Source organism: Schistocerca serialis, chromosome 11, assembly GCF_023864345.2.
Source record: "Schistocerca serialis cubense isolate TAMUIC-IGC-003099 chromosome 11, iqSchSeri2.2, whole genome shotgun sequence".
Taxonomy (NCBI): Eukaryota; Metazoa; Arthropoda; class Insecta; order Orthoptera; family Acrididae; genus Schistocerca; species Schistocerca serialis.
The window spans coordinates 174,349,030-174,370,911 of record NC_064648.1 but is presented as its reverse complement, the minus strand read 5'-3'; the positions used below and the strand labels follow the sequence as shown (position 1 = coordinate 174,370,911).

The 21,882-nt window shown below is 41.5% G+C and overlaps 1 protein-coding gene across 1 annotated transcript in view; it reads left to right on the top strand.

Annotated features, from left to right (window-relative positions):
• LOC126426758 (uncharacterized) overlaps window positions 1–21,882 on the top strand; it is a 441,752-nt gene that overhangs the window by 203,160 nt on the left and 216,710 nt on the right. The gene's annotated exons all lie outside the window — the stretch shown is intronic.

Below are 21,882 nucleotides of genomic sequence, written 5' to 3'. Positions count from 1 at the left end.
CTCATGCAGTACTGAGAGTGTACGAAGTTTGCAGTAAATCCGCATTCCAAACGTTGTGACCTCACCTTGTTAGAGCTCCAGCCACTTATAAAAATTTCAGACTCAGGAAACCAACCATGTATTGTGTCATTTAAAACATTACTGGTACATTTGTGTTTGATATATCTGAAAGGTCCAAGCTTCAAGGTTTATTTTCATATTTATTTTAGTTCTTCAAAATATTACAGATTTTATGTTAATGAAGGCAAAAAGTTTAATTATTCTCCCAACAAAAAATTTTTTGTGTAACTGACCTTTGTATGAAAAATTTTGAGGTATTCTAATGTATAGAGAAGTATGTTGCATTAGTTTGTTTCTTTCCTCTTTGTTTTGCCAGTGAATTGTCTCGTCTTTTCCAAACAGGTCTTGGAAACCTGTATTGGATGCTGTTGCCTTATGAGATTCATCTGTGAAAAAGACAGGATTAAGACAAATAAAACATGACTAAATTGTAATTACAGCACCTCTATCTGTTAATGACAATGTTCTAACAGACTGAATATGAATTTTCTTCAGCAGCCTGTTCCCACTGAGATATTTCTCCCTCCGATCCAGAATCGCAGAATTTCTCCTCTTGAGCTCACAAAATTTCTTGCTCACTAAATAAATGTGACATACGTGTAGCAAAATTACGGCAAACTGAAAAACCTCAAGTGCACAATCGAAACTCACGACGATGTGAGCATACGAGGGGGCGTTTGGAAAGTCTGTACAAAAATAAAAACTACTTACATGTTTGGGGTAAACCTTTATTTTTCGACATAGTCTCCTTTTAGACTTACAAACTTTGTCCAACACTGTTCTAATTTGTTGATCCCTTCCGAATAACAGGAATTGGCCAGGTCTGCAAAATAGCTATTAGTTGCTGCAATCACCTCCTCGTTTGAATAAAATCTTTGTCCCGCCAGCCATTTCTTCGAATTGGGGAACAAATAGTGGTCCGAGGGAGTCAAGTCTGGAGAATAGGGGGGGATGTGAAACGAGTTGGAATCCTATTTCCATTAATTTTGCGACCACAACTGCTGAGGTGTGTGCTGGTGCATTGTCATGATAGAAAAGGACTTTTTGCGGTCCAATCGCCGGCATTTTTCTTGCACCTCGGTTTTCAAACGGTCCAACAACGATGAATAATATGCACCTGTAGTAGTTTTACCCTTTTCCAGATAGTCTATGAGGATTATCCCTTGCGAATCCCAAAAGACAGTCGCCATTACCTTTCCGCCTTTTTTGGTGCAGATTCTCCCTTGGTAACCCATTGTTTAGATTGTTGTTTGGTCTCAGGAGTACAGTAATGTAGCCATGTTTCATCCACAGTGACAAAACGACGCTTAAAGTCCTGCGGATTCTTCCGGAACAGCTGTAAACCATCCTTGAAAACACTTCACACGATTCCGTTTTTGGTCAAGTGTGAGCAATCACGGAATCCACCTTGTGGATAGCTTTATCATGTCCAACTGTTTATGCAAAATATTATGTACCCGTTCATTGTAGATGCCCACAGGACTAGCAATCTCACACACCTTAACTCTTCTGTCATCCATCACCATATCATGAATTTTATCAACGATTTTTGGAGTGTTAACCTCCACAGGGCGTCCAGAACGTTCAGCATCACTTGTGCCCATATGGCCACTCCGAAAATTTTGAAACCACTCATAAACTGTTCTAATGGAAGGTGCAGAGTCACCGTAATGTTTATCAAGCTTCTGTTTAATCTCCTGAGGCGTTTTGCCTTTCATAAAGTAATGTTTAATCAGCACACGAAATTCTGTTTCCTCCATTTTTTGACAGTCACTCGACTTCCTTGATTCACACGAATGCCATACACAAAGAAATAGACCAATATGGCTAAAACTTGGTGTGCGTTCTTTCCAAAGATACTAATAACTAAACATGACCTTGATACGCGCTGGTGGTGCCATCTCTCAGACTTTGCACGGACTTTTCAAACACCCCTTGTACCTGGGCTGAACCAGTCAGGACAACATCTATTACATTTGTTACTACACTCCTGGAAATGGAAAAAAGAACACATTGACACCGGTGTGTCAGACCCACCATACTTGCTCCGGACACTGCGAGAGGGCTGTACAAGCAATGATCACACGCACGGCACAGCGGACACACCAGGAACCGCGGTGTTGGCCGTCGAATGGCGCTAGCTGCGCAGCATTTGTGCACCGCCGCCGTCAGTGTCAGCCAGTTTGCCGTGGCATACGGAGCTCCATCGCAGTCTCTAGCACTGGTAGCATGCCGCGACAGCGTGGACGTGAACCGTATGTGCAGTTGACGGACTTTGAGCGAGGGCGTATAGTGGGCATGCGGGAGGCCGGGTGGACGTACCGCCGAATTGCTCAACACGTGGGGCGTGAGGTCTCCACAGTACATCGATGTTGTCGCCAGTGGTCGGCGGAAGGTGCACGTGCCAGTCGACCTGGGACCGGACCGCAGCGATGCACGGATGCACGCCAAGACCGTAGGATCCTACGCAGTGCCGTAGGGGACCGCACCGCCACTTCCCAGCAAATTAGGGACACTGTTGCTCCTGGGGTATCGGCGAGGACCATTCGCAACCGTCTCCATGAAGCTGGGCTACGGTCCCGCACACCGTTAGGCCGTCTTCCGCTCACGCCCCAACATCGTGCAGCCCGCCTCCAGTGGTGTCGCGACAGGCGTGAATGGAGGGACGAATGGAGACGTGTCGTCTTCAGCGATGAGAGTCGCTTCTGCCTTGGTGCCAATGACGGTCGTATGCGTGTTTGGCGCCGTGCAGGTGAGCGCCACAATCAGGACTGCATACGACCGAGGCACACAGGGCCAACACCCGGCATCATGGTGTGGGGAGCGATCTCCTACACTGGCCGTACACCACTGGTGATCGTCGAGGGGACACTGAATAGTGCACGGTACATCCAAACCGTCATTGAACCCATCGTTCTACCATTCCTAGACCGGCAAGGGAACTTGCTGTTCCAACAGGACAATGCACGTCCGCATGTATCCCGTGCCACCCAACGTGCTCTAGAAGGTGTAAGTCAACTACCCTGGCCAGCAAGATCTCCGGATCTGTCCACCATTGAGCATGTTTGGGACTGGATGAAGCGTCGTCTCACGCGGTCTGCACGTCCAGCACGAACGCTGGTCCAACTGAGGCGCCAGGTGGAAATGGCATGGCAAGCCGTTCCACAGGACTACATCCAGCATCTCTACGATTGTCTCCATGGGAGAATAGCAGCCTGCATTGCTGCGAAAGGTGGATATACACTTTACTAGTGCCGACATTGTGCATGCTCTGTTGCCTGTGTCTATGTGCCTGTGGTTCTGTCAGTGTGATCATGTGATGTATCTGACCCCAGGAATGTGTCAATAAAGTTTCCCCTCCCTGGGACAATGAATTCACGGTGTTCTTATTTCAATTTCCAGGAGTGTATTTGTATCAAAGTAATTCCAGAAATTACTAACAGAGGGCAACACCTGTCAAGATAGGTAGCAAGATGCCCGTACATTGTTCTCATACAAAATGAGCCCAGTTATTGAGTGACAAGTGGGTCGTGTGTTGAGAAAATCATAGTTTGAGCCATATTCTGTTGTGGTCTTTTGAACACAGTGTTGTGGCCTGAGTTGTACTTGGGCACTGATGCCAAAGTGTTAATGAATCAGTGAGGAGACTTTATGTATAAGAGTTGTGCCACACAGCTTTGAAGAAATGCATTAGTAAATAAACCTCCAAAAAGATCCCATAAAAGTAGTTCTGCAAAATAAAGTTCCCTAGCAGATTTTTGATGATGTACGTAGAAAATTTTATGTCTCTTTGCTACTGTCTGTTGACCTTCTATCTTTCCCAACTCTGCTATCCTTTCCGTTATATCTGGATCACTTTCTTCTCACGGTCGTAGTGTACTTGTTAGAAGAATCTTACCACAGAACCTCACTGCAAGATGATTCTTCTCACGTTGCAGCACGAGGAAGACAGACTCTACCATGTCGACGGGACCACTGGCCCGCGGTGACGAGGCGGAGGGGCTGAAGACGCACATCTCGACAGCGCTCGGAGGGCTGCTCGACCGAGCCCTCAATAATCAGCCGGAGAAGGGACTCGGCCCAGGGTAGGTGGAGCAGTGCATCATTCCGTGTGCAAACACTTCTCTGGAGCCTACACTGTCAGCTGTGCAGTTCAACTCATGTAAATTTGTACATTACCACTGATGTGCAGTGTGTGTCATCTCTTAGACAAGTATTTCAACCACATTGAATTTTTAACTCTGGATTACTATTTACTGTAACCGATTCACTTCATTGGATTTGGTCCGCTGTTGCTGTCAACAGGCGTGGTATGAATATTCACTGAAAAAATGTTGATCCATATCTAAAGAAATAGTGCCGTACAAACATTCTTGCTACATTTCTCAGAATGATAGCACTTCTCTGACTCAACCAGATAGCTGTGCACATTAAAAGCTCTGCTTGTGGGACGGGAAGGTGCAGCGGCCCCTGGCTGAATCCGCACAGAGGACTGACGACGGGAGTGAGTGTGCTGGCCAGCGTAGATGTGGTTTTTAGGTGGTTTCCCACATCGCACTAAGTGAATACTGGGCTAGTACCCAAGTCCCACACCAGTTACACGAATTGCAAACATGTAGAAAACTTCCACTCACTTTCACACGTATAACGCTACAAGCAGACAGTTTGCGTACACACATTCCGTCCCGGAGTGTAATAAGGTGGTGACAGGAAGGGCATCCGTCGCCCATTAAGTTAACTGTGCCAAATCTTTTAACAGCTGTGCGGCCAAAGGCACAAGAAAAGGAAGATAGCACTTAGCGCTCTCTCTCTCTCTCTCTCTCTCTCTCTCTCTCTCTCTCTCTCTCTCTCTCTCTCCCTCCCCCCCCCCCCCTCCTCTCCTCTCCTCTCCCCTCCCCTCCCCTCCCCTCCTTTCCTCTCCTCTCCCCTCCCTTCCTCTCCTCACCCTCTTTAACTTCTGTTGAAATGAGTGTATCGTTGAGACTTCATCTTTTCCATCTACGTCTATATAAATGCTCCACAGGCCACATTACGGTGTTGAGAAGGTGATTTTTGTATTATTAATTCTAGAGAGATGTCCTACATTGCCCATGTATGGTTATGTTTGAGGTTCATTGTCAAATGATTAACATTGGGTTGACACATAAGTTTGTAGAATTTTTCCATAAGTTTAATAAACACAACAGATACATCTGACACAGACTTTAGTCATCAATTATATATTCTCCTTCCCTATTTACAACAGTCTGCCAATACCGGGGCAACTTTTTGATTCTGCAGGTGTAGAAATCACATGGTTTTGAGGGAAAGAACTTGTCGAGCTATGTTTGGAGTGCCTTTTCATCCAGAAAACAAATTCCTTGAAGGTTGTTCAATAGAGAGTGAAAAAGGTGAAAACCTGAGGGCAAAAGAGCAGGTGAATAAGGTGGGTGCAAAATGGATTCCTAGCCCAACTCCTGTATAGTGTTTATTTCTTCAGTCTAGCAGAATGTGGACATTATCATGGATAGCATAACTTCACGCAGTCCTGATTTTTGTTCTCAGATTGCATCCGCAAGATGTCTCAGTTGTTGACAGTAAATGTCAGTGGTGATGGTTACATTGCGAAGAAGAAATTCACAGTACACTACGCCATTGTACAACGTTATCTTTTGTAGTTGCACGCTGCTCTTTGTACAGGGAGTTATTGCTTTGGACTCGACCATTCCTTTCCTTTCCTTATGTTGGCATAAAGGCACCATATCTCATCACCAGTAACAATACAGGATAGAAATGGTTGGTGGTGTTCACGAGCCAATTGACGACAGGTGAGCAGAAATGCACATTAGGGCCACATGCTGATTTCGTGATTTTAGCTTAGAGCGCACCTGTACTTCAGATTGTTTTGATCACTCCCAGTAGCACACAAATGTCGCAAAATGGTAGAATGATCACAATCCATCACATACGCCAGTTATCGAGTGCACTGACTTGGGTCATTGTGGATTAGTGCATTTAAATGATTTTCATCCAACCTCGAACATCTTTGTGTATGTGAAGAGTAAGTAATGTCAGAACTATCCTCCTTAAAATGAGAAAACCATTTTCGTGCCGTGCTCTGTGCAGTAGCATCGTCCACATACACGGCACAAATTTTTCTTGCTGCCTCCGCTGCTGTCACCCTTCTGTGGAACTAAACCAAAAGAATATGTCAGAAACATTCCAATTTCTCCACTTAGCACTCTGTTTTCTAGCGATTGCAGCTCCACTCACTGTCTCTGAATGACAAAATCTAAACTCAGATATCAACAGTGAACAACAAATAAAAAAATGACAATTGATAAATAAACCAATAGCAACCAGAATAGCAACATGCAAAACAAAAACACTACAAACTTATGCAATAACCTAATACATAATGTTTGTGGGTTACGCAAAATAATAAAAACATTTCTTGTAAGAAATTTCTTATAAGAAATTAAGAAAGTAGAGAGGAAGATTACTAGAAAAATTCTAGGACCACAATACTGACTGCAGACCATTGACACAACAGAAAAAGTATCAAACATCGAAACTAACATCGGAAAGAGACGAATGAAGTTCTATAGACACCTATACATATTTCCTTCGAACAGACTAACTAAATGTCAATTGGACTATGTGACATCCCGTGAAGCAAGATGGATAACTGAAGTTAAGGAGGATTTGACAAAAGCAAAAAGTGACATAACAAACACGTTAGACAAGGATACATTCAAAAGCAAAATTTATAAATGGAAGTTTATTCCAGAGATGCAACCAAAACTATATCAACCAAAGTAGACCAAAGAAAGAAAGGCCTTCAGGGAGAAAATGAAATAATATTGGGAAAATAAGAAGATATTTGCTAATAATAATAATAATAATAATAATAATAATAAAAACACAACATTAAACTGACTAAAATCCACAAAAATCATTCTTTATAAGAGATTAGACACACATTTTTGTGCAAACATACCTGTGTTCTTAAAATTACTGAAATACTGCATCCCTAATTATGAACTACCTAGCAAAAGTCACATAGGACTGTCACTGTAGTTTAATTTTGTTTAGAATGTCTGGTAATTGTCTTTTGACACAAACAAATTTATTTCTCTTTGTCGCTGCTAAATCACGAATTCATCTTGGTGAAGTAAACTTACGGTATCAAACTCTGTTTTTTGAAGCATTTAAAAGTGGTTTCCTGTTCTGTTTCATATTCTTGCATTTCCTGCTGTTTGTTCATGTGCAGTATGTTTTCAACAATTTAGTCACCAAACACGATATGAATATTTTGATCATTATGGTCAAAAGAGAGCCACTCTTTCATATCATCAGCATCACATTCCTGCCATATTTGTGTGTTTGCCATTAGCTCATTTGTATCCTCCAAAACAGAATCAACCATATCGGTTGTTGAATTTTTTTGCTTCTATTTTAGTACCCTGTTCCAAACTTTATTCACAGTCTTCCTTTCTGTCAAATCCCATATGTCTGCAGCCATATAGCAACACTTCTTTAAATTCATTTGCTTGGAAAATGACAAAAACACTTGTTATCTTCAGCACCAGATAACAATCTACGTAAAAGTTGTTTTCTATAAGGTCATTTTAATGTTTCAATAACACTGTGATCTGTTGGTTGTAGTAAGGATATTATGTTAGGAGACAAAAATTTTACTTTGAAATTCCATATCTTCTCTTAACAGCTCAGCCAAAGGATGGGGTGGCATATTATGCAGTAAAAGTAGAACTGTCCCTCTTTTACCAGTTTCGTTTTGAAATCTTTTTATCTCAGGGATGAATGTGTTGTCATACCAGTAAATGAATATTTTGCTTTCCATTCCATACACCTTTTTTAGTTTTCATAAATTAAAGGAAACTCTATATTTTTGAAGCATCTGGGGTTCTTGGATTTTCCGAAGAGGAGCAAAGACGTATTGTCGGTTCTAGTAGCTTTTGCACAAATTAATTTTGTTACTCACTCTTTACTAGTTATTATACCCTGGAGCTGAACTCTCTCATCAATGAAGCTAAATATTTTGAAAGTAATTATTTCTCATTTAATTTAGTTTCAGTAGAGTTGTAAACAAAGTCCAAGTCAGTCATTTTTGTCCAATTATTTTTTAAAACCACAATTAAAATAATTCACTGCATCTGCATCAGCTGAAATTTTTTCATCTCTTATTTCTAATTCGCAGATTCTGTGACCAGATTTAAATGTGTACAACCACCTGTTACTTGCCACAAACAATTCATTGCCATCAAGTTTTTTATTTAACTGTAATATGTTGTCACAGAACAAAGGACCAGATATCGGTTGCACAGTTGACTGTTTTTTGTAAAAACCAGTTCAAAGCTTCTTCTAAAAGTGCATTTTTCTGTTTCTTCATCACTTTTTGATGTTTACTACCATCTCCCCTATCAAGTTGGAGGTGTACTTCAAAATTGAATCAGTGTACTTCTTAATATCGCCTACTTAAACTGAACTCATTGCGTAACTTACCAGTTGATCCTTTATTTTAATGAATTGATACTGTTCATTTTATCTTTAAGTGATAAAACCACTCTCTCACACGTTGACATTATTAACCACAGACACAGTGTGGTGCAAAAATGTTGCAATTGGAACTGTCTAGCTCGAATAATAATGAAACACGTGCAGTTTTGTGTGAACAGTAATGAAACACACAAAGCAGAGATCATGGGCAGGTAGTGCCACCGTGCCACGTCTGTACACACACGGACTAGACTACAGAGACAATCCGCATAATTCGAATCCGTATAACTGAGGTTCGGATAATCGAGTCTCCACTGTATGTTGTAAAATAATTTGTTTTAGGGTAATTTAAGTAAACTGGATGTAGATATGCTGATATTTTTATCGTAAATGCGAACCGCGGCAGAGAACTGTCAGTTATTTCGTTATTGCAGTGGCTCCGTCCATCTCGACCGTCCGCCGCCGGCCCGGTCGAACTCGGCGTACACCTCGGAGCTGGCCAAGCAGGTGCACCGGCTGATCACGAAGCCGTCCCCGGCGAGGCTGGTGCTGCTCCGTGCGACCGAGCGCGCCACCGGCGTGCCTGACACGCAGCCGTACTACACTTGCTTCTACTGCGAGTGCCGGTGAGTGGGCGGGCGGCTGGTTGGCTCGTGCGTTCTGTGGGACGCTGTTGTGTGTGTGCATCTGGAAGTAGTCGAACCTACAGAGTGAACCCGAGCTCCACTGGCTGTGGTTTGGGGATGTTTTCTGAGTGTTTTGCTATAAGGAACTCATGATCACTGATGGTTTGTTACTGAGTAATTTCATTTAGTTTGATGTATCTATGTACTTGACCTGCTCATGCGGTAGACGGTCCCATTGGTGACTGAAATTTCATAAATAGATCTCGCTGCGAAGAAAACCACCTTTGTGTCAGTGACTTCCACCCCAACTCGCGTATCATATCGGTGACACTCTCACCCCTGTTGCGCGATAACACGAATGCCCATCTTGGCAATCCCAGAATTTCTCGTGCCCCGTATTTATTTTTTTTTTATTAATTTTTTTGCTTCTTTAAAAAAAATTGACAAGAATCCCCAATCCACACCTTGCATAACATGGGCTTATCAAAAGGAGAGTAAGTTTGGTCTCACATTGGTATGTCGATGAGAGCCGTATTGGGGCTTTTAAGCCTCCTGGATAAACGGGAAGGAAACTGGCCCAAAATTCTTCCAATGCCACTTTTTGAAACTGTTCGTTAGCACACAAGTCACATTTTGATTCAGTTGCATCCTCTTTTCTCGTGTTTCATCAGGAAGTGTGTGCACATCCATTGTCAAGAGTGATCTTTCTGATTTTCACTGCCAGTCTTCTGAAGACAAACACGAGAAATAAAGTTTGAACTCTTCTCGGAGGTGTTACAGCTGCCCATTGTCGATAACTCTCCACTTGCTGACATTGACTGTAGCGTATCTGGGAGTACATTGAGCTGAGGGAATGCCAGAAAGCTACTATGGGAGCTTCCAGGTGATGCTTCCGTAGTCGTATCTTTTCTGAGAAGAGCCTTACAGCATCATTGGCATCCAGTATTGTGGTGTTTCTACATTTTAGTTTAAAATTTAGATTAGCCAGGGTCTCAAAGGGTCTGCAAGATATTCTAGGGAAAATATAAAGCTGTCATCAGTGAAGGAGTTGACGCAAAAGAAATAGTTCAGCCACTGGTTTCAATTCGTACAGCCTGCTGAATGTATTGCCCTTTGAAAGGCACTGAACTTGAATATGAGAAAATTAAAGACTGGTGTTCAGCATTGAAATCATTACATAGGACTTGGAAAAAATGACGATTCACAGCACTTCTCTCAATTTTATACACTTATAGACATGTCTACATCTACATCTACATCATTACTGCGCAATTCACACTTAAGTGCCAGGCAGAGGGTTCATCGAACCATTTTCATACTACTTCTCTACCATTCCACTCTCGAATGGCACGTGGGAAAAAGGAACACCATTCGAGCTCTGATTTCTCTAATTTTATTCTGATGATCAGTTCTCCCTATGTAGGTGAGTGAAAACAAAATATTTTCGCATTCGGAAGAGAAATTTGGTGACTGAAATTTCATAAATAGATCTCGCTGCAAAGAAAACCACCTTTGTGTCAGTGACTTCCACCCCAACTCGCGTATCATATCGGTGACACTCTCACCCTTTTGCGCGATAACACGAAACGGGCTGCCCTTCTTTGCACTTTTTCGATGTTCTCCATCAATCCTACCTGGTAAGGATCCCATACCGTGCAACAATATTCCAGCAGAGGATGGACAAGTGTAATGTAGGCTGTCTCTTTAGTGAGTTTGTCGCATCTTCTATGTGTTGTGTCTTTGTTTCGCCTTCCCCACAATATTAACTATGTGGTCTTTCCAATTTAAGTTGCTCATAATTGTAATTCCTAGATATTTAGTCAAATTGACAGCCCTTAGATTTGTGCGTGGTTTTTTTTTTTTTTTTTTTTTTTTTTTTTTTTTTTTTTTTTTTTTTTTTTTTTTTTTCCCCCCCTTTATCAGATTTCAGGAGCTTGGGTTTTTCTGTGAATCATACAGTGGGAGGCAATAAATTAAGATTTTTTTCTTTTTTTTCTTTTTTTTTCTTTTTTGAAGCAAACAAGCTGTCTTTCTTTGAACATTTTTGATGTCCTGTATCAATCTTACCTGATGCAGATTCCACACCACACAGCAATGCTCTAGAAGAGGTAAGTGTCCTGCCAATAAATCACAGTCTTCGATTTGCATTCCGCACAACATTATGTGTGTGACCGTTAAATTTTAAATTATTCATAATTGTAATCCCCTAAATATTTAGTTGAGTTTACAGCCTTAGGGATTGTGTGATTTATCGTGTAACTGAAATTTAGGGGATTCGTTTTGGTTCTCATTTGAAGACTTCACACTTTACACGATTTAGAGCCAGTTGCCACTTTTTGCACTGTACAGATATTTTGCAGTTCGTTTTGATAATCTCGTGGCTTTACATGATGGTAAATGACAGCACCATCTGCAAACAATCGAAGAGGGCTGCTCAGATTATCTCCTAAATCATTTACATAGAGCAAGAACAACAGAGTGCCTATAGAACATTCCTTGGGGAATGTCAGATATTACTTCTGCTTTACTCGATAACTTTCCGTCGATATTACAAATTGTGACCATTCTGACAGATGCTGTGGATGTGTATGAGTGCACTGTTCTGGTTTTCCTACAGCGTTATGGATGTCTGTTGTCCTCATTTGCCGATCTCTCACTGTTATGGACGAGTTACTTTCATATCTCAACGAATAAAGAAGTTTAGAGTATGTATCGTACAACATATGTGCCTCATTGCGTGCTACCATTTACAAAAAGCTCATTTCATTATCTCTAATCATTTACGAACTACGACCATAGGATTTGTGATGCCCGAGGATGTGAATGGGCATGTCACGCTTGACTGTCCTTCGGATATAGAACCTGATAACCGAACACAAAATGAGAGGTCATTCTGCTCTCAGTTTTAAGCAAAATTTTGATATCTTATCTACATTTGATGCAATGCAATATATGACATAAAATTGACCAAATGCAAAATTTATGTGATGCGTTTTTTACCTATGCAAAAATCTTTAAAATTTTGTGCAGTATTTTACTTGATATTGATGCAACTTAGTAACTGTGGTGTATAATGAAGAGAAATTCAGCTCTTTATTGAGCAAAGATATCAGACTGTAAGATGTGCAAAAATCAAATTTTTTTCACCTAATAGTTTTTGAAAAATGGGATAAGTATTTCGTAATGCTGTCTCTCAGCACAGGCATCAGCATTTGGTGAGCAGTACAGCCGTAACTTTCAGCACGGAATGTCTGTAGGAGCAAAAGGGTTAAGAGGGAAATTTTGTATAATGCTTCAATAACTTCATCATATCCCTGCTGGAAGATATCGATAAAATCCAGTTTCGTGTGACTTACAGAACTTCTTTTTCCAACAAAAAACTCTTTTGGTTGATTTTTCAATGGACAGTGAGCTGCTGTTAGATAATGTTCCAGAAGCACAGGCCACAATGATTCGTTACTGAGGATAATATGACAGACAACACATTGTGGCAGTTGGACATTATGTCTATCAATAAACGTGAATCTGTACTTCATATATTCTTCATTATACAATCTTCTTTTAGCCCACATGTTCACTCAGTGTACAAAACCAATAAAAGTACTGTTTACTTCTACAGAGCACAATATGAGTTAAGAATGCAGAATGCAGGCTGAAGAATGCACTGTCAGTAATAACTTGGAAACAAAGCTGATGCTGCCAACTCTACAAAAAAAAAAAAAAAAAAAAAAAAAAAAAAAAAAAAAAAAAAAAAAAAAAAAAAAGGCCTGCTAACTGCAATAAGAATATAAAATCTTTGCCTTGTCTGGTTGCTTCACCATTTAAACACCCCCCCCCCTCTCCCCCCCAACGTTGGGAACCACAGTTGTATAGCGTGGCACACGATACGTTAGTCTCTGAGACACACAGGTGAGCCAGATGCGACTCGAACCCACGATGGAGTGATGACCCTGGCTGGTGTACTGACCATCCTGAGTGTGGTTTAGGCAAATGCTTGGCTGCTCCCCAGTTTCTGCATCATACACTGAACAGAGTGAACGGGACTCCCAGACGGGTGACAGACGTGACATCGCACCCTTAACTCTTTCGCTCTCTGCATTCCGTGCTGACGGTAGTTTTTGTTACGACTGTACCGGTCGCCAAATGCTCGTGCCGGTGCCGAGAAATGACGTCACGGCCGATACGAAATATTTACCCTCCGAGGATACGAAATATTTATCTTCCGAGTTTTCGAAAACTGTTAGGAGCAGAAATTTGATTTTTGCGCATCTTACAGTCTGATACCTTCACTCGATAAAGAACTGAATTTCTTTTCGTTATCTGTCCTACTTACTGCAATGCATCCTATTAAGTAAAATGAGCTCATACATTTCAGTGAATAAGATGTGGACAAGATATCAAAATTTTATTTAAAATTGAGAGCAGAACAGTATTTCATTTAATTTTGGAGTTCTCGTGTTTTACATTTGACGAAAGGTCGCGCACGACGCACCCTTTAACTATATTTGACGGTAGTATCTGATGATGGGCAAACATCTATTAGGCACACTACGAATGTAGTGGTGTGGACATGTTGGCAATGTGGATCTCACGGGGAGCGTGCAAGGGATAAGTCCCTGCAGTCGCACTATCCTCTGTGCCCGTGGTGGCTCAGATGGACAGAGCGTCTACCATGTAAGCAGGAGATCCCGGGTTCGAGTCCCGGTTGGGGCACACATTTTCAACATGTCCCCAATGAAGTACATCAACGCCTGTTTGCAGCTAGGGTGTCCATTTAATTAGCACCCTTTCACATCACTGCGCATCGCATGTCGTAACAATTGCTGTATCTTGTAAATGATTGGTGATAGTCAAAAGAAGTTTTTTGATAATTATAGCATGCTATGAGGTACGTATGTTACCTACGCACTGTAGGGAAACCGAGCGGCCCTCGTATACGCGTCGACACTGCCTGGGCAATGGCACAGCGGGACGTGTTTGTGCACTCGCAGCGGCAAAAGTGTTAAATAACAGAGGACTGCAATGATAGGGAGTCCGTCCGGCAGCAGAGTTATATAAGTTTGTTCTGTCTCGAATACTAGATGGGATTGATCCTAAGAAGAATAAGAGGATTTATCTTCGTACTTTTATTGTGCCGAACATATCTGCCCAACAACGCAGATGTTGACTGTACGTGCTGTGTGTCCTGTTTGTATACAGATTTGTTCCATTCACTCACAGTACTTGCTGTTAACAATAGTAATATCCATTTTACTCTTCACCCAAAAGCTTGCTGCTCGATACAGTCTCCAGTTTGTTTTGCTAGCGGTACTGTAAGTTAACGCCGATATGGAGCAGTGTAGATAAGTTTTACCAGTTGTTGATTGGTAGATGACAACTCTTCTGGGGGTTCACTGAACGCAACGTAAGAGCGGCACAACGACAGTATACCGAGCTGTTCCCGTAGCAGTGGCAACAGCATTGATCTGCTTTTGCATCTGTCTGAGGATTGTTGCATTACTGTATATTTTCTGTTGCTCATTTTAGTACAGGAACAAAGTTAGCAGGCTTGACAGACCAGTAAATCACACATTACATTATTATGTGATGAGTTATTGAAGGGAGTAGGTCCCTTATACCGAAATATCTGTGAACAACCTCCATAATTTTGCCAGTGGAGTCGGAGCTGAACTGTCTGACTGTTTGCTCTTTTCTCAGGGAGGTGAGAAGAGGAGGGCGGGGAGCATTGTAAAGTAGGTGCAGCTCGTTCAGTACCCAGGTCGATACGGACTCCCTGTTGTGAGGATGAAAGGAGATGAATGTGAAGGATTCCTCTTTTGCAACATTACCAGACATATGCTTCTTTCTGGAAAGAACACTTCCAGATGCTCTGTACTGTTTTTACCTGCGGCAGTACTTAAAATTTTCCCTTACGAGCCTTTTTTTCCTTTCAGTTTTGCAGTTTTCTTCATTTAATTTTCCTTTTGCTGCCATACACAGAGAATTTAAATTGTTTCAGAAAACTAAAAATTGTAATAAAAATTACAATGGACCATATCAAGAAGGAATTAATCTCAGGAAGTGTTTAATGTGCTGTTACATTGAAACTGCATCTTTTACTTCGGTTTCACAGATTTGTTATCCACTATGGCGTCTTCTCGGTTCGCTTTTTTCAGTCTTGGCACAGAACGTAATGTCACTGTGGTGTCACACAACTGTGTGGCAGAATTTAGTTTGTGGGGTGTGTGTAGTACGACAGCTTCTTATAAAAATCATATTTGTTGTCTTCTTCAATTGGTAAGCAATTTAATCAACTTGCAACCCATCCTAGACCACTGGCTGTCCTGTAGATCAGTCTGTCACCAAAAAAAATTGTTCCGCAAAAAGTAATTTACTACATATAAGCATTATTGGTGTTATCCTTTACTACCATAAACTTGTAGGTATGCAGCAGTGTAAAAGGCAATGAGACACGTTTGTTGCATATCCCTGAGTTATTCGATATGTACAAGTAGTAAAGCAGACTGAGAAGGAATTTGAAAAAGAAATTAAAATTCAGAGAGGAGAAATGAAAACATTGAGAATTGTCGATGAGATCGTAATTCGGACAGAGACAGCAAAGGATCTAGATCAGTTGTATGGAATGGATAGTGTATTAATAGAGGTAATTAATGAAACATTGAAAGAAATAATACAAGTTATGATGTGTCATAAAATTAGGTCAGGTGGTCCTCAGGGAACTAAATTAGGAAATAGTAGAAGATGGATTTTGCTATTTGGGCAGCAAAATTACTGGTGGTGGAAATAAGATGGATATAAAATACATACTGGCAATAGCAAGAAAATAAGTTTCTGAAAAGGATAAATGTATTAACATAAAAAATAAAGCTATGTTACAGGATTCTTGCATGATGCACAAATTAATGTTTCCCTAATACCCCTATAACTAAATAAACTGATTATATTTTCAAGATTGAAAATACACTTCAACAGTGATAAGTACGCAAGGAAATGCCAAAAAACTAGGAGAATACATAAATATCATCAAAGTTAGGTCAGTAGACGAAAGAACAACGTTGAGGGTGTCCCAGCAGGAATGGTCAGTATTTGGCGTATGATGGGAACGATCATTTGAAGCAAAAGACTTCATACGGACATATGCCCTACTCCTAATGGTTTCAGAGGTAGACTGCATTTAATGTATGATGTTATTTTCTGTATTATTCAATAAATTCTTAGGTTTACACGTGTACACCATTTAGCAAACATTACAACATGTCTTTTACAAACTATAGACAGGAAAATGGGTATTTTTAACACATTCACCTCTAAGCATTATTGTATACATCACATTACAGTTGTTGTACAGTTCACGATAAAAGTTTGAATATCCGACCATCAACTTCAGTGTATTTACGCTCTCCTGTGTTTTGTTGCTTGTCTGAACGTTCACTAATGAGGGCAGCAGCGGCTGTGATGTATACCTCGGACTTCATCCGACCCCATAAACAAAAATCTAATGGTGTGAGGCCTGGCAGTCTTTGTGGCCACGAATTGTGCTGTCATGACCATTCCGATGATTAGGATAAGTGCACTTGAGACATTCCCCTCACAGGTCTGGTTAAATGTGGAGAGGCCCTGTCATGCTGCAAGTACAGGGTGACACAGAATAACGGGAATGTTTGAAGTGAGTAGTGGCAGCCACGGGCAGGTGGCAGCACTGCAGGTTCGTGACAGTTAAAGAGTAAACAGTCCGCCACTTCAGGAATGGTGGATCAGTGGAAGGGACGACTGCGTGTCAGCCATAAAAATGTTTTATAAAAACAATGATAGTTTAGTAGCAGCGCAGAGGGAGTTTTGACGTTTTTATAATTTAGGATGTTACGATGCTGTTCCGTCGAAACACCCAATAAAATGTCAGATTAATAACTTTGAAGATACTGGACGCGCCCTCGAGAAGAAACCAACAGGACGACCGAGAAGTGTGTGTTCTCCAGTGAACATTCGTGTTGTACGCGAGTCTGTCTTACGGAGCCCACGACGTTCAGTTCTTAAGCGAACAGCAGTGGTTGGAATGTCCCGGGAGAGTGTTCGCAGAATTCTTCATCTCGATGTAAAATTTCATCCGTACAAGCTACAAATGGTGCAACAATTGAAGGACAATGATTACCGGTTACGATTAGGATTCTGTCAACAAATGATAACAAAAATAAACAATGACAATGAATTTCTAAACAAGTTGTGGATGTCAGATGAGGCACATTTTCATCTCGCACATTATGTGAATAAACAGAACTAACCATGCTGGGCAAACACAAATCCTAATGACGTTGATGAGCGCCCTTTACGCACCAGTAAAGTGACAGTATGGTGTGGTGTTTCATCACATGGGATCGTCGAACAGTATTTTTTCGCAAATGAAGAGGGAAACACAATAAGTGTTAATACCGATCGTTATTTGCAGATGTTACGAACGTTTGTTACACCTGCATCGAACAACTTTCCAAACATTCAAGAAGCCCGGTTTCAACAGGACGGAGCGACATCACACACTGCATGGCAATCAGTGGCATATGTGCGAGAATTGTTTGGCAACAGTGTTACCTCATGACTTGGTAACGTTCCCTAATCCCCTAGATCACCATATATATCCGTGTGTGATTTTTTTCTTGTGGGGCTACCTCAAGAGCAAAGTCTACACGACTCGACTGAGGACCCTGGATGAGCTAAAACAGAGAATTCTGGATGCAATTCACAGTATCCCAGCTGAGATGTTGCAGAGGTCAATGAGGAATCGCAACAGCGGATTTCACGATTGTATTCGTACAGGAGGACACCATCTAATGGATGTAATTTGTAAAAAATGATAAATGCCATCAGTGTTTTGTAAATGGCAAAGTTGTAAGGTTTCAATTACTATGAATGCAATTTCTTCCCTTTATCATTTCCGGTTTTATAGGATTGCAGAAATGTTCCTGTTTTTCTCTGTCACCCTGTACATTGCAGTCTGTGTGGTGAAAGGAACATCTTCAATGTGTTTGACAAAAGAAGTTTCCAAAAAATGTAAGCAATTCTGTCCTGTCATTCACTCTTCTAAAACGACTGCACCTACCAAAAGGTAACTAATTGTGCTGCACCATTTATTGAAAAGCAGTGGTGGATGTCGGTTGCCACTGTAGTGTGTGATTTTTTCCTGCAACTGTTGATGATTATTACACGTGTTGTTGATTCTGCTCCCTGTAAATGTGGCTTCATCAGTGAACAGTGTTAATGGAAGTATATGACAATTGTGATTTGACTAGTGATAAAATTCATGTCGTGTGTCATTGTCGCCAATGTGGAGATCGTGAATGTGCCGAATGTGAAATGGGTACGAGTGTCCCGTATGTAATGTTTGCCTTACACGAGTTCGTAGGTCATCCGTATGTGCAGAAAGTCACCGTCTGGTAGTAGGACTATGCTGTGCCATTTTGACTGTTTGCTGCTGTTCCACGGAGGCTATTAAACTATACATTCAGGAAACAGTGGGAACCTGGAAGGATACAAATTTCATTCCAATGTGGTGAAAACTCCGGTAAACACTCCAAGATTGAGAATTTGGCGGAAATTGCCAACAGTATCGCTCGACAGCTGCAGGAGCACTACTGTAGCAGAAGCTGTACAGAAACAACAAATGTAGTTAACTGATGCTTCTGTCTGATGCAGTTCGTCCCTCACTACTTCACTCACAACTCGCTGTGGTGTGCTAGTTTAATGGTGGGAGAACATCCTGAGGATAGGGGATGAAAGCAACCAGGTAGGTTGGGCTACAATGAAACATCAAAGATGTCTTGTAGGAAAGACAGACACATGTGCATCACTAGCCCAAAAACAAATATACATTGTGTCCTATTTCAGAAACCATTCAGAATAGATAATTTGTTCCTGTGGATTTTTTCGCTTCATACAAGTGTTGCTGTCATATCCCAGAATATTGAGCATTCCTCCTGAGACACACTGTATAAACTTTTAATCGTAGTCACAAGTTGATACCACCCACACGGCCCCCAGCCTCCTCCCCCTCCCATTTACCTGAGGATGAAATGGGAAACGGAAAAACATTTTAGGGACAGGGAAATGAGAATTGAGGTGTGCACTGTTCTCTAGCAGCAAAACATGAATCACAACGTAATAGGTATTCCAAATAAAAATATTCTGCTTAATTACAATATGTTAGGTTTTTCATAGTGCCACAAAATTGTTGGAGCTATCCACGGATGATCTGCAACTTGATCAGTCCACACCTCGGAATTGGAAGCTTGCAGCAGTTAAGAATGATCTCGGAGATGGTCACTGTGCTTGATTAAGGCAGTGTGTCAAGTCTATGTAACAAAAATTTTCAAATTCTTTGAAAGAACATCAGGTCAGAAGGATGACTACATAATTAAAGTTCCAGTTTCAAAACACAGTTGAAAGTGAACTACTGCTCAGAGTGATGTCATATTTGAACAGCATATTATTCCTGAAGGGGGAAATGTCACATTAAAAAAAAAAAAAAAAAAAAAAAAAATAAAAATAAATAAATAAATAAATAAATAAATCGGAATACGATGGCTATGGTTTGAGTGGTATATTAAACTGTCTGTACTCTTCAATGTGTATGAGTGGAGAAGTCTGGCAGTCAGTTAAATAGGTAAGCTCAACTACCACAGCAAGGTCGTATCACATCAGTTGCAAAAAAATTGTTATTAATTGCTCTGAGGCAAAAAACCATATAAAAAACAAGCTGACCTAGGTTTTTAATTGTTGTGGGGCCAGAAACCACATGGAAAGCAAAACAGCATTGGATTTTAACTGCCCTGGGGGCTAAAAACTGCTTAAAATGTAAAATAACGTCAGTCTCTAATTATTGTGAGATTAGTACGAGACGTGTCCAGTATGCTGTCACTGTTTTCTGCCACAAGTTGAAAGCGAGAAACGGCACGTCCCACGACAGATCGGAGTGTTTCGGGCTCGACATCCGGAATGCACTGTGCAGTGTGTGCCTTCAGTTCAGTTACGTTCGGTGCCGGAGCGCCGAGTGCGACCTCTTTCGGCCGACCCCGTAGCCAGAAGTTGCACAGATTAGGAGCAGATGGTCTAGATGGTAAGGATGTAGGGAAGTGACAGCTGACAATTCCAGCATTTCCGAAATGATTCTACGCCAGCCGCTTCAGTGGTTGGTCGGTCGATTCGGGAAGAGGACCAAACTGCGAGGTCATCGGTCCCGTCGGACGACAGAAGGATAGTGAAAGAAGTCGGCCGTGCCCTTTCATAGGAACCATCCTGGCATTTGCCTGAAGCGATTTACAAAATTCACGGAAAACATTAATCGGGATGGGTGGACGTGGGTTTGAACTGTTGTCCTCCTGAATGCGAGTTCAGTGTACTAGCCACACGTGCGTGCTGTTGAAGGACTAGAATGCTGTTGGTGTGCAGAAGATTCTCACAGCATTTATAAGTGGTGCTACAACTAACAGGGCCTGCAGGACTCGTCTCCAAAAAAAAAAAAAAAAAGAAAGAGAAGAAGAAGAGAGTTATGATAAATTATGCCATCAACCCACAACAAACAGTCACATCTGCAGAATGAAGTGGTACCAGTCAATGCGCATGCAGATTTTCTGTTGCCCATATTCTGCAGCTCTGTGTAGTGATACATCCTCAGAGATGTAAATGGGCTTTGTCTGTCCACAGAATGTTCCAGGGCCATTCATTGGCCACTTCTGTGTAAGCAAAAATTTCCAGAGCAAATATTTGTCTTGCTGCAGGTCAGTAGATAGCAACTCCTGAACTCGGGTGGTTTTGTACGGATAGCAATGCGGGATGTCTTGTAGGATTTTACGCACTGTGATCGCAGGCACGTCCGACGTGTGGGCAGTGCGTGTTTGCACGTCACCTCTCGACCCGTCCTGCAATGCTGTGGCCACATCTTTGACAGATGTCGGATGAATTGCTTTCCACCTCTGCCACATTTTCGTCAGAGCGACCTGTCATTTTGAATTTTGTGATCATTTTCCCCAGACCCTTAGTAGACATAGGACCGTTGCCTTTTTTCGTACCCTCGAGTGGTCGGAACTTCTGCACGGCTGCTAATGCGCAGTCACCGTTCACGCACGGTCACCTTCCTCGTAAAAGAGCTTTACCGGCAGCGTGCAATTTTTCACGGAGAGAGTCACGTCGGGCGTCTCGTATGTGAAATGGGGAACGACCTCGTGTCTGTCTGTGTGTGTACTGTGACACTTGTAGCGCTATGTATTGGTAGAATTTTCATTAAGTTTTTTTGTTCTGTGATGTTTCTTCCCTGTGTCAGTAATATGCTGTTCAAAGTTGACCTCATTCTGAGCAGTTGCTCTCTTTGTACAGTATTTTGAAACAGGAACTTCATTTATTTATTTATTGTTATTTATTTATTTATTTATTGTTCCGTGAGACCAAATTAAGGAGAAGTCTCCATGGTCATGGAACGAGTCAATACATGAAATTATAACACGATAGTAGAAACAGATAAAATGAAATACAAGAAACATATTCAGGCGACAAGTCGTTAGTTTAAATAAAGAAAATCAACAATGTAACACTGGAATTTGCTTATTTTTTCAGCTCTTCCAGGAGCTCCTCGACAGAATAGAAGGAGTGAGCCATGAGGAAACTCTTCAGTTTAGACTTAAAAGCATTTGGGCTTCTGCTAAGATTTTTGAGT